Genomic DNA, 13,797 nt, shown 5'->3' with positions numbered 1-13,797 from the left:
TGTGGTCTCATTTGATGCTCAAATTTTGTGTTTTCAATGATCTCATTAGCAACTACAGATTTTATTAAAATATTCACAGAGATAAACAAAATGGCCAAAGGGAATTGAAGTGAATCACTGAAGGACAGAAGGATGTACCCATGCTAGTACTAACTCTTCACCTGGGGCAGTTTTAGGCTACCACCTGAAGTCGGCAGCTTGTGGCACTGCCAACATGCTGCATTCAGAAGCTGAACTGTGGGACAGCCTGGAGCTGCCAAATAGGCATCTTGCTGTAGCATTTGGCTGTGGTATGGCTGGAAAGCTCCCACATGGTGCTGGCTGCTATGGCTGGGGTATATGTTGAAGGGGAGCGAGAGGGGATGCCACAAGTCTGGCTCTTACTTCTTCTGGCTCCATTAAAAATCAAAATGTCAAAGTTATTTTGGACTGTTGTGAGTTGTTAGCAATATGCGTGTTAAAGCATGCATGAAATACTCTCAGTATTTAATTGAAATGTTAAAAGGTTGATATGTTTGTTAAATTTCTGGGCAGAAAGCATGTTAATGAGTTTATTCTTGATTTCTGAGTGCACAGTGACAAGCTAATAGACTCCACTACCTTCCTTTCTCAATGCATCCCCTTTGATTTATCATTGTGGAAATATGATAGATAAAAATACATGAATAACATGTGTCTGAGTTTATTCTATATTAATGTAAAAGTACAACCTCTTTCTGTATTTGGAATAATTCCAAGAATAATAAAGCTCTGCCATCACATTTTGAGCAGGACATTTTTGCATCAGCTTAAATATAGTCACATGGGGGACTGGTTCATTTAACATGGATTGAATTCCTTGGATTGGTTCACCCTCCCAATGTTGGTCTTAATTCCAGGTCAAGGAACCAGAAGTAGACCTGGACTAGTGTCAGGTTCAATGTTCTTGCAGGTGACTGCTTATGAATGATCCTCAGTGACCCCAGGATATTTAGGAATGGCAGGCAGACTAGGTAATTGGAAGCCCCATTAGCAGGATCCACAACAATGTCCAACTGGTCGACCCACTGGGAAATGTAAGAAGCTGCTGAGGCTGATTGCTGATTGCAAGGGTGCCACAAAATGGAAGTTCCTTCTTAAGCATTGAGAAAAAAATGCATGATAACAGCTGACAGGCCACCTCCATGGAGGGGGAGCCCTCCACAGGGATTTGGCTGTGACTGTCACATGGCAATACTGTGCGGCGGTGGCCTGAGTAATATCAACAGCTTGGAAACTACCAACAGCTCAATCAAAGTGCCCCCAGTTGGTCCATAGATGGAATTGTGTGGTTACCCTCTGCTGCTGAGCCTATAGTTCCTGCTGCATTAATCTAGCCTCCACCACTTTTCCTCAGAGATGATAACATGCCAGACAGCTGATCAGGTGTGCTATTTTGTAACTCTGTTCTCGGTCCGGTTTCCGAATTCCATCTCCGCACAGCAAGGAATGTTTACCTCCTTAAATACCTTGATAAATTTTATAAATATTAGTTGACCCACAGCATGAGTTGCCAAAGGTGAAATAATTTATTGAGCAGAGAAGCATGACCTTAAAGAATAAACATTCGAACATCGGTTGTTTGCAACCACTAGTTGATCAGTCAGGTTGCCCGTGGTGACAGATGCTCCATCTATTGTAGTTTGAACTTACTGAGTATAGTTTTGAAAATGCTAATTTCTTCCATTATCTTAGATGATGTGATAATGTAATTGTGACACAGGTGACCAGTTTGACAGACCTTGGAAAGTGATGATGTGATAATGTAATTGTGACACAGGTGACCAGTTTGACAGACCTTGGAAAGTATTGTTCAGACACTGGTCCACTTCTAAGAAAAACACAAAGATACTGCAAAATTCATTCCAATTTGGAGAAACAATTTGGATACTGCGAGTGTACATTATTTCTATATCACAAAATGTATGTGCCCTTGCATTTAGAATTCTTTCATGCCAGGGTGAGGAACCAACAATTTACTCTAGTTAACTCTTGACATATAATCTTAGCCATAAAGGTTAGGCACCTTACAGTACTGACACCAAGACATTTTAGTGGCCTATTTTTAGTGCAGCCATTTACAGATGCTTTGACTTGAGCTATAATGCTGCAAATTAAGTGAAGTATCAAAATTAAATGAGGCAATGTCGAAAGGCTATCTCCTCTAGACACAAAAAGCCACAATGTCAAATGTAAATGCTCCCTGCCATTAAAGGGTTAGTGTTGTGCCCTTCCCATCACTAGCTGAGGTGCTTTTCCAAACATCAGAAGCTTTAAAAGTCTGAAATTCAATTACAAAATGCAGATTGCAAGTTTATAAGATTAATTGTGCAAATATTACTGATTTGTATCTCTGATGCTCGATCACAGGAATTTACCTCACAAAGTGAAGATTTCACTGTGCCAGAATACTCTCAGTATTTTCTTTGCATAGTAATGTTACAACAAAGATCACTTAAAGTAAAAAAATCTTCATTTTTGTTGGATGATCTCAGGAGGCAACCTACAGATACATTTAAAAACAACTAATAAGCATTACACCGACAGTTAGGTTTCAATGAGGTGATCATGGGTTAAATTCTTAAGTCTATTTTTGAACGCCTCATATCGCTCAAACCGTTTCCTCGTAGGACTGTAATTTGCATTGCAGATGAAGAGGATTTGTTCAGAATGTGTTAACTTGAAATGCTTTAAACTTAGGGAAACAGGCACAAAACTTGAGTCTTCTTGAGTGTGATATTCTTATGCCCTTTCAGCTTATTTAATTGAGGCAACTGGTACAGACTCCAACTTACAATTAGTTTTCATCTAAATTGTCTTAGTTACAGTTGGGGGAGCTTTGGCTTCAGAATGTTGGGACGATTAAAATCACAGTTTGTAGTCCAAAGAAATGACATCATTCTTCATTCGGCTTAAAATGTAGAACCACAGCGTGTTGTTATATGCAATTGGAATTTGCCTTCTGGTTGCTATTTACTCCAAGTGAAAGTCACAGCTTGAATGTCAAAGGAATGACATAACTTTACATTCAGCTTAATATGTAGAAACAAGGATATGAGTAAATCTGTTCAGAGTTTACCTTCTGGTTGCCATTTACTCCAAACTGAATCCAGAATGTGCACATTATAAATATTTTTCAGAATTAAGACTAGTTTGAAATCTACACTGAAATAAATCTACCTGTCACAGTCAAACACTACCTCTGTCTCAAGCTATTTCTTAAATGAGGAAGTCATGATATGGGAACGGGTGTCAGTCTGTGTGGGGAGAAATTAAAACAGGTGACCATCAGATTTAGTTCAGTGCAGTAATTAACAGTGCACAGAAATTTTCTTCCATCTTAACTGTATTGATGTTATATTTCTGAATATTTGGCTTAGAAATTTCACTTAATTCTAATATTGAACAGTGTGTACAACGTTTAGATCTATAATGGTGGCATTTTTCACCAGCTTCAGTTTTTAACCATTGTCCTGATACGTTGGAGCAAGTGTACACATTTGACTGATGAGAGTGGTGAGCCTATGGAATTCTTTACCACAGAAGACTGTTGAGCCCAAAATGTTGAATGTTTTCATGAAGGAATTAGATATAGTTTATGGGGCTACAGGGAACAAAAGGTATGAGGAGCAAACAAGAATAGGGTACTGAGTTGGATGATAAATCATGATCATATTAAATGGCAGAGCAGACTTGAAGGGTTGAATGGCCGACTCCTGCTCCTATTTCCTAAGTCTAAGAATGATACACTTAAGATCTACAAATGAAAACCTGCATATTATTAGCTAATATCAATCAATTCTAATTCCATATATTTTCGACAGTATAGCAATAGCAAATAATGTGCTTAATGAGGATGTTCATTGAAAATAATCATACAAAACCTATTTGAATATATGCCTTAAATGGTTTGTCCAGGCAGCAGTTGGAGCATTTTAAAAGAAATAGCTATTGCAAAGGTCTTAGGGGAAATTGGAGAGGCCAGTAGATCTCCGGGTTCTTGGCTCCATTTTGTTTGGATTTTTCTTTCCAGATCCAAAAGCAATAGTAATTACACACGGTCTTTGGTAGGTAGAGTTCAGTGGATGAGAAAATCACATGAGTTTAACAATAATAAACATCAATAGCAACATAATGATAATTAGAAGGAAATTCAGGATCAGACTGAAACCTCGGTTGTTTGCCAAAGAATCCATTCTGTCTGTTGCCTTGCACCAGTTCACCCACAACCTTGATGATGTGCTGTGAATTAAGTTGTATCCCTCGTTAGGAACTACGGATGCTTCATTATTTTATTGTTTGAAGCACCTACGTTGTCACTTCCATTATCTTGTACTTTTCCATTTCCCTGTTGAATAAATAAATAGTTGTCAGACTCTCTACATGAGTGCAAAGGACATACTCCTAAAATTCAACTGTAAATTGACAGGTACCAAAAAAGGGCATTAAACTTATTTACAAATAAAATTACATTTCAGTATGTAATGTGCATTGATTATGTTTTTAAACTTCTGATAGTGTGTAAGTATTTTATATCACTCTTGTTGATGCCTTAGGAGATTGTTTTAGCTTGAAGCTGCTAATAAAAACAAGTTATTGCCATTGTTTATTTGTGTTACGTTTTGTTAAACATTTATTAATGGCAGTTTTTTTATCTGAGTTGTATCTAGTTGAGAATTCAGAACCCTATTTAAATTCTGGTTCAACTCTACCAATGAATCTTTTACATGAAATTGTTTTTCTTGCTTTCTCTCTCTCTCTCTCTGTCTGTCTCATGCTCCATCCTTCCCCATTCCATCCCCATCACAACTAGCCAACCAACATAATTAGTTGATATAAATTTAACTGTAAGTAGGCTAAGCCTTCACTCAAATACTTTTATTTTGGTGGAAGAAGCTTTCTGAGGCTGAAATGTTAATGCTTTCCAGACACACTTTCATTTGCTACCATATAAAGACATTTGGAAGGGCTCATGTTTGAAGTGGAGGTAGTTTTTGCTCCACATAGGGAGCCATCCAAAAAACAATTCAATGCTTTATTTTTAAATGTAGATGGATCAAGATGTTGACCATTTAGGGTAAGTGTAAAGTCTTCTTGTAGCAGGATAAATAGGAAACATGCCATAATATGTAAAACATCCACTGTATGTCAACTTTCCAATAATAATATACCATAAAATTACTTAGAGTTTATATGCAAATATGGTGTTGTAAACGACTGCTTCTGTTCTCTCAAGGTAATAAATGAATATGTTTTTCTTGTAATTCTGAATTCTTTAAAATCGCACACAGGAGTCTGCAACAACTTCTATTCACAGTATGAGGATAAATGACACACTCTTAATAACATTCAGTTATTTCCTGCAATATCATGGATTAATAGGCACACAGACTTTCCCCTGGTCATTTCATAGACCACATTAGATACAGATTAACTGAGATCTTAAAAAAAAATGTAACTTTGATTTTTTTTTATGTCTCATTACATAACAATCCAACTGTGGGAACATCTAGATCTGAATTTTTGCTCAGATGGAAAGGAAATTGTCTCAGTGAAAATGGCAACAGAAGCCTGAAGCCAAAAGTTCCATCCCTGGACCTAGTTCCCAACAATTTTCTTAATGCAGCTTTTAAATTGCAAATCTGTGATTTATGGATGCAGTTGCACATGTTCCAGTGAAACTGCCTTAGACAGATTTAATTTCTCCAGGTGAATGACCAAAATACAACTTATACACTTTAGATCGAGTAAGAGAAGGTGTGAAGCTTCTGGGTCCCATGAGAGGGTTAGGAGAGGGAAGGGATGCTTTTGCTTTTTGGGTCTGGGATACCTTTGGGACAGATCAGCTGCTGTTTTGAAGTGGTGAGATGTTCTTTGGGATTATTCAATGCAGGCAGGAACGTATGCTTCAAAAATGCAAAAACTCTTTGGAATTGTCAAGCTCGTCAGAATTGTTACGAGAGGTAGTTGAAAGATATTGCTCGCAGTATCGAAAGATCAGTGCTGATACCTGTCTCCATCTGTTGACATAAAGCCTGATGGCTGTGTTTGCAGAATGAGTGCCATATGACTGATTTCACAGCCTTTCATTATTGTAGTGGGGTGCTAATTAGTTCATAGTTTGATTGACAATCTCAAGTGATTATACAGGGGAATATGAATTCTAATGCTTTTTTAAATATAAAGAATTAAAGAAAGCTAAATAAAATGCAAGGATTTTATTACTTAGCTTTTTTCTTAAAGAGCAAATTCATTAATATATACTGAAGAATTTTATTTCATCTTATCATTGGTCCTGAGGTCCACCCATGATGGATGATGAGAGTTGGCAAAATAGATAGAGGGGAAATGGATGGTGAGTAAGGTGCATGGGTCGTCCTATGTTGGCAATATGTTGGTGTAAGGATTATAAAGGTTATAGTGTGAATGGAAGACATGAGATGGAATGAAGTTAGCATAGAGACCATGTGGATTGGCAGAGGGGCATAGCTTTGCATGGAGGGCATTAGAGTCAATAGGGATTGCTAAGGGGCATATATTGGAATGAAGAGTATGAGGAGCCATGGTGATGAATAGGATAGTGTGAGTTGGCATTGATGGGTCAGGGGAGTCTATCAGGCTTCGGGGATGTGAAGTGGTGAAGAGTTAGTTTAGTTTTATACTCTTCATATCTCTGACAAATGACTGGAGCTCTTGAGACTGGTTTGTCAGTCTCTGTACCTGACTGCTGCCATGATACCCATTATCACCTACCACACCTTGGCCAAAAGAAACTCTGACCTAGGGCACTTCTCCACAGTTCAGATTTGTACATCTGGGAATTGCCCTCACTCTACACCCATGGCATGATTAAGTCAATTGCAAGCTTAAAGATTGAATGACAACATTAGATATAAGACTAGTTTGAAATATCATACCATTATAACTGAACTAACTGATTCCTTTTAAAATTATCTTCTGATTTGTATTTGAATTGTTTCAGATCATTGTTTTCATTATGTTTTCAGAAAAGCATAGCTCTGCATTATCTGACACTAATGAAAAAGGCTATCTTGTAGAATTATGAAACTACAACAATATTACAAAGATAGACATGCTGCAAAACGTTTGTTTGTTTACGTGCTGTCACAAAGCAGCTAACTTGAAGAGTGAGAATGATACCAACCTGACCGATCAGCAACACTAAGATCAGTCAGCTGACGTATCAATGTATTGTTTTCAGCCACATCCATAGAGCATTGGGTAAGGACAGACTTGAATTCAATTGTAAAGTTCCCTGTTGACAGGCTGTTCATACCTACATCTGAGTTTTTAGAAGAGAGGTAAAGGAAGGAAGTTGTAATTATGTCACTTTATTAACTATATTAACTCTGGTTTGCCAAAACAAAACTCTTGTGTATAACTATTTACATTAGAATTATACAATGAGAATGAAACAGAGAACAAAAGGAATATTGAGTATTGTTTTACTATTCAACTAAATCTGTGGAGCCGAAGCTTGTGCTGGCAATGTGTGCTTTGCCTTGGCTGAAGACATGAGGAGAGGTTTATGCTTCCCTCTCTAGAAGGCCAGACAAATCTTTCAGGGCTACTTAAGGGCGTTAACTTGCACCTACTAGAATTAACACAGCTCGGATGGAGCTTGCCAGCATGTGATATTCCTGACAATAAGGAGAGGGGTGGGCTGCTTGTTACCCATGACTTAGGAGAGCAGGAGGCTTTGAACAGAGAGACCTTAGGGTTTGAGCATCATGCAGGGACTGCAATACCCCTTGACTGCATCCTACACAAAACACTCACCTTCTCCTGGATCATTAACCATTGGAACTGCTTTCTCAGGAGCAGTGGACATGCTTTCCTTGGCATTGCCAAGTGGGGGAGCTCCTGACTCTGGCTTGCAGTAGGAGCTCTGCTCCCCAGTTGGTGCCCTTGGAGCTATCCATTGGATACTTATGACATGTTGGCAAGGTCAAACATAGATATTCTCATGCCCTGAAGTTGGTTCCAACAGAGGCACAATGTCGGTGTGGGTATTGTGTGCTATCACTCCAGCTTCCTGCTCACCTCTTCTGGAAGCACAAGGTCCTGCTGTTGTGTCTGTGCTGCCTCTCTGAATTACAGATGGAATTGCAATTGTGGACCTCTCCATTATGGTGCAAAGAGTATTTTGTTATGCAGGAAAGTATAACTTCTTAAGCTGCATGTTAATACTTGTAGAAGTGTTAATTAGTATTCTGAGCTAAATTTTAAAATTCGAAAAAAGGTTCATTCTGCAAATTCAAATCAGCACCTGTATTCATGCCGGAGTCTTTTCTGTGAAATGATTAAACATCTAGTACAATTTACTTGTTGATGGCATTAAGATATTTGCTTGATTATTAAAATAATTTTCCATGTGATTGCATTACAACTCTGGAGTTACAACACTGGCACATATCCAACGATGTGGAAAGGTATGTCCTGGACACAATATGCAGGACAACTCCAACCCAGCCAATGAACGCCCCAACAGTCTACTGTCCATCATCAGTAAAGTGATGCAAGGTGTCTTCGACAGGGCTATCAAGCAGCACTTGCTTAGCAATACCCTGCTCAGTGATCCTCAGTTTGGTTCCACCAGGGTGACTTAGCTCCTGATCTCATTACAGCCTTGGCTCAAACATGAACAAAAGAGCTGAATTCCAGAAGTGAGGTGAAAGTGGCAGCTGTTGACATCAAGGCTGCTTTCAACTTAGTATGGCATCAAAGAGCCCTAGCAAAACTGGAATCAGTGGGTATCAAGGCACAAACTCTCTGCTGGTTGGAGTGATACCTGGCACATAGGAAGATGGTTGCAGTTGTTGTTGGACTTCAGTCATCTCAGCTCTGGCATATTTCTGCAGGAGTTCATCAGGGTCGTGTCCTAGGCCCAGCTGTGCCATCAGTGACATTACCTCCATCATAAGGTCAGAAGTGGGGACATCCACTGAAGATTGCACAATGTTTAGCACCATTTGCAACTCCTCAGATACTGATGCAGTCCATGTTCAAATGCAACAAGATCTGGACAATATCTTGGGCTGACAAGTGGTAAGTAACGTTAGTGCCACACAAATGCCAGGCAATGGCCATTCTAATAAGAGAGAAATCTAACTACCGCCCTTAACATTCAACAGTGTTCCCTCACTATCCATATCCTCAGTGTTCACTGAATCCCTTACTATCAATATCCTCAGGGTTACATCAACCAGAAACTTGACTGAGCTCACCACTTAAATACAGTGGCTAGGATACAGTCATGAGTAACTCATCTCCTGACTCTGCAAACCTGTCAATCATCTACAAGGCACAAGTCAGGAGTGTGATAGAATTCTCCCTGCTTGCCTGGATAGATGAAGCTTCAACGACATTCAAAAGCCACTCACTATCCTGACTTGACAATGTATTGCCATTCTTTCACTGTCGCTTGGTCAAAATCCTGGTATTCCCTCCTTAATGGCATTGTAAGCCAACCCACAGCACATGGACAGCAGTAGTTCACTACCACCTTCTCAAGGGCAACTAGGGATGGGCAATAAACACCCATGTCCCACTAATAAATAAGTAAATACATTATTTTGCAGTTTTATCTATAAAAGCTGACTGAAAGAGTGGTGGCTGTGTGGAATGCTCTGCCCCAGAGGGCAGTGGAGGCCCAGTCTCTGGATTTATTTAAGAAAGAGTTGGATAGAGCTCTCAAAGATAGTGGAATCAAGGGTTATGGAGATAAGGCAGGAACAGGATACCGATTAGGAATGATCAGCCTTGATCATATTGAATGGTGGTGGAGGCTCGAAGGGCTGAATAGCCTACTCCTGCACCTACTGTCTATTGTCTATTGAAATATATCCGTTGAGCAGAAAAATATGACAGCATCATTATTTTCTTTCCTGGTTCTTCCATATTAATGTAAGAAATCATGAACACAACAAACCTTCCCCTCCCATTCTATCAACCTGCTCCAATTTTGAATGGCTTCGTTTTTTTACCAGTTCTGTAGTTATGACAGACACTAATTCAATAATCATTGCTCAACACGGGGCACGTTTCATCCTTTTGCATAAACAGGAATTTTAATCAGGGCAGCTGAGCCAAATGACCTTTCCCAGACACCTTTACATGGAGATCCTGTAAAATATTATTTGTTGTGCTGGGAGAAGGGTCAGAATTTTTACTGACTTGACTCCCAGGGATTCAGTTGAGAGGGTGTGGGAGATGGGAATTGTTCAGCTGTGGTTCAAGTCAGTGGACCTCTGACTTCAGGGGAAAATTATGGGGCAACAGGAATGGTTAATAAACCTTGTGGAGGAAAGTCGCACAAGCTGGGGGTGAGGGTTCGGAGGTGGGGAGGCCTCAAGTTGGGGTGAGTGGATCAGACCTGGTATAAGGAAAGGAAAGATGGGAAGCCCTATAGTGGGGTGGGGTTTAGTAGGTGGTCACCGCAGGGGGGCCAGACATCATAAGCAAAGCACTTAGTTTCTGATTCCTGTGAAGTATCGCCCGGAGGAGACTGCCAGTTTTACTAATGTTCAGAAAATCAAGCCAGCAGTTGTTATATTGGAAAAGCTGTCAGCCAATAAGGCTCCTTTAATGACACTGCCTGTACCTTCGAGTAGTTGATCTCCCATTCACTTTTCAACATCAGGTGAAATGACAAATTCATTGGAGTTTGTGTCGGGAATCAGGTTTTTGAGATTCTAGCCTATCCAACCAACCTGAATCTGTCTTATCATGAGGTTAAGGCTTACCCTGAGATGTGAAAACTTAGACTATTCTCACTGTATGTTTTCGACAATAGGAGAAGCTTTTTGAAGAAATTCCCTCCATGCCACCTCATAAAGATGAGAGGGATGTGGTGTGACCTGAAAATCTCTGCTCAGGATTGGCTGCACTCATGCAATAGAAGGTCTGTTTTGGTGACTTAAGTTAGCTCATTTTCCAAAATCCCTGCCTAAGGGATGAAGCTAATACCAAACACGTGTTCTGGAATTCCATAATCTGAACATTAGTGGATCAACCCAAAGCAGAAATTTTACAATTCATTTAATAGGACTGATGCTAGGTAATGTCAATGAGCCCCAGGAAATAAATCTATGCCCCTGAAACTGGTGGGAACAAAGTGATTTTACTTTTAACCAAATGGTGGGATGTTAACAATTCTATTTCAAGGTTCAGTCTTCATTCTACTTATTAAAGAATTTGTGAAATTTTGAAGTTCTAAAATACACTTTTATGCCAGAGGAATAGGATGGTGTAGTGACCAACGAAGTATCTATTTGCCAAAGTGCTAACAAATGTAACAGGACCTCTCAGCTTTAATATGAGCAAATTTTGGGAAGTTATTTTAATTAGCACACCTGCAGCCTCTGGGTTACACTGTAGAAAATAATTAGTGATATTGTTCAAGTATGTGTGGAGGCCAAATGAAATACACTTTAAAACATATTTGGTGCGATTTCAGGATCCAAGACAGTTTTTTTTTCTGGCAAGTAAATGCTTTTTAGGTGGGAACATAAGAGCTGGGTAGGCCATTCAGCCCATTGAATCTGCTTAGCCTATCAATCGGGTTATGTCTGATCATCCAGCCCTTTACCCATATTATCCCCATAGCCCTTTACACCTTTGACATTTACAAATTTACCAATCTGTACTTTAAGAATACTTCATGACTGAGCTTCCACATCTCTCGATCATAGAGAATTTCAAACCCTCTGAGTAGAAACAAAAATTTCCTTGTCTTGGTCAGAGGCAGCTTCCCTGTCATTTTGAGATTATTTCACTTGGTTCCAGACTCACTAAACAGGGGAAGCATCATACCTGCATTTACCCAGTCTATCCTTCTAATAATTTCAATGAGATCATCTCTCATTTGTTACACTTCCAGAGAATATATAGGCCTAGTTTCCCAATCTCTCTCCATAGGACACTCCAGCCACCCCGGGAATGAGTATATTGAATGTTCATTGCACTTCTGCTATGACAATTATATCCTCACAAATTTAAGGGAAGCAAAACTGCACACACTACTTTAGTAAAGGTTCAGGGCATCACGTTTTTAAATGAAAAGAGTGCATATTTATGTCTGTGTACCATGCATCTACAGTACTTTCTTGCACTTTTCCATACAACACATAAATGGGGATTGGGCATGACCACATGGAAGTCATGATGGGCATGAGGGGGAAAGTAAGGGTAGAAAAAAGCTGTCAGCTTGAAACAATGCCCCCCTTGCTCCCTAAATCCATATGCGTGGCCAGATCAATCACAAAGTGCTTTGACAAGGAGCCCTGCATGATCCTGCCAGCAATTTGCCAGGATTTGTTGGTTGTACTCCCCAATTGGCAAACCCCTTCTTGCTGCTCAGTTAATATCAGTGATAGGCTGAAACTCTGGAGTTTTTATTAATTTGCCACTTCTAGTTTTCCACTGGCACCGGGGCAGGAAATCAGCGTGGTGGCTCAGTGGTTAGCACTGCTGCCTCACAACGTTAGGGGCCCGGGTTCAAGTCCCACCTTGGGCGACTGTCTATGTGGAGTTTGCACATTCTCCCTGTGTCTGCGTGGGTTTCCTCTGGGTGCTCTGGTTTCCTCCCACAGTCCAAAGATGTGCAGGTTAGGTGAATTGACCATGTTAAATTGGTCATAGTGTCAGGGGTAAATATAGGGTAAGGGAATGGGTCTGGGCGGGTTACTCTTTGGAGGGTCGGTGTGGACTTGTTAGGTCAAAGGACCTCTTTCCATACTTTAGGGAATCTAATCTAATCCAATTGAAATCTGTCCATGGTCTATCCTACCCCAGACCTAATTGGAGTGAGGGTGGGGGGGGGGGTGGGAAAGTAATAGGATGGCACCCCCTCCTCTATGATTAAATGCTTACCTCCACCAAACTCACCACAGCATGTGGGTGGGGAAGGGAAGCACAAGATTTCGTGAAGTGGCAATTCACCGTAAAGCAGTGCTAGGTTAACGCGCATGCAATCAATGTTAAGGTTTTTGAGAATAGTTTTGAATCCAATTGCTTCTTTGTCACAGAAAATTGGGTGGGCAAAATGGAATTTAATCAACCAGGGAAGGGAGGGTTTGCAAGTGGGCAACACTGTTGCCCTCCAGTCCAGTTGTTGGCCAACTTCCTTGCCCACCACTGATTCAATCTCTTAATTAGTATGACAAGCAAACTCATGAGGAGTCACTTGCAAGATCCTAGTGATGGTCCGTCAATCATCCCTGGATGCTGGATAAAAGGAACTGGCATGGAGTAGGGGTGACAGCTGCCCACTAAGTACCAGCACCCCACTGTGACTCCCATCCCATAATCCCCTTTCTACATGGTTGTGTTGACCTTCCCTAAAAAAAGGTGACTAGGGTTCCTGGTGGGTTTTCCAGATGGCAGGAGACACGCCCCATCACCTCAGTGTAATCCCGCTCGTGGGTGTTTCAGTTCTTCCCAGATTCATAACAAGGAGAGACTTTCTTTTCATGCAAAATAAGAATATTGCAGAAAACAGTTTGAAATTGAGTTAGTGGAAGAGGTTCAGAAATATAAGTGTAAAATGTGGGGGTAGTGCTGGTGAAAGAATTTAACAAATGGCTGGTGGAAAGGTTTGGATTTTGAGAGTATGCTAAAGGGCTAAAGCTAATCTGGTATGTGTGAGAGTTAGAGTTTGGAAGAATGAAAGCTGATTTTATTAAGACAGAAGATCCTGAAGGGACTTGACAGGACAGGCTCTGAGAGGGTGTTTCCCCTGTAGGAGAAACTGTAATT

At 40.2% G+C, this 13,797-nt stretch overlaps 1 protein-coding gene and 1 long non-coding RNA gene across 4 annotated transcripts in view; one reads left to right on the top strand and one right to left on the bottom strand.

Moving 5' to 3' along the window:
• The window catches only part of cep85l (centrosomal protein 85, like), a 304,765-nt gene that overhangs the window by 172,542 nt on the left and 118,426 nt on the right, over positions 1 to 13,797 (top strand). The window lies entirely within an intron of this gene.
• Positions 1,529 to 7,317, bottom strand: LOC140461179 (uncharacterized). The gene is made up of 2 exons (XR_011954504.1): positions 7,184 to 7,317; positions 1,529 to 4,366 (listed from the first exon to the last, which is right to left on the bottom strand). It is a non-coding gene; the product is annotated as an uncharacterized lncRNA (long non-coding RNA).

Source organism: Chiloscyllium punctatum, chromosome 3 (assembly GCF_047496795.1).
Source record: "Chiloscyllium punctatum isolate Juve2018m chromosome 3, sChiPun1.3, whole genome shotgun sequence".
Lineage (NCBI taxonomy): Eukaryota > Metazoa > Chordata > Chondrichthyes > Orectolobiformes > Hemiscylliidae > Chiloscyllium > Chiloscyllium punctatum.
Note: the sequence above shows the minus strand (reverse complement) of the source record. Positions and strands in the feature narration are given on the sequence as shown.